General features: G+C 39.6%; 1 protein-coding gene across 1 annotated transcript in view; it reads right to left on the reverse strand.

Moving 5' to 3' along the window:
• LOC119589336 (sodium-dependent dopamine transporter-like) overlaps nt 1-245 on the reverse strand; it is a gene marked incomplete at its 5' end in the record, with an annotated part of 110,782 nt that overhangs the window by 109,429 nt on the left and 1,108 nt on the right. The window lies entirely within an intron of this gene.

Here is a 245-nt window from a genome sequence, read left to right on the forward strand (position 1 = left end):
AGGAAGCGTAGATTAAAACAAAAGGAGAATAACAATAAATAAAACCCAGAATCCCCTGAGGCAAATGGTAAAAAAAAAGACATTTGCCAGAGTCCCGAGAGTGGAGAACAGAGGAGGTGGGAGAAGAGAGGATAACAAAGCGCAGAAATGAGATGCGGAGATATCAAAGGCCAGAAATGAAAAGGCTTATTCACAGTGTTCACTTGTCGAAAGAATATTTAGAAGGAAAGGAAGATAAGATGGAA

This window comes from Penaeus monodon, chromosome 25 (genome assembly GCF_015228065.2).
Source record: "Penaeus monodon isolate SGIC_2016 chromosome 25, NSTDA_Pmon_1, whole genome shotgun sequence".
Classification (NCBI taxonomy): domain Eukaryota; kingdom Metazoa; phylum Arthropoda; class Malacostraca; order Decapoda; family Penaeidae; genus Penaeus; species Penaeus monodon.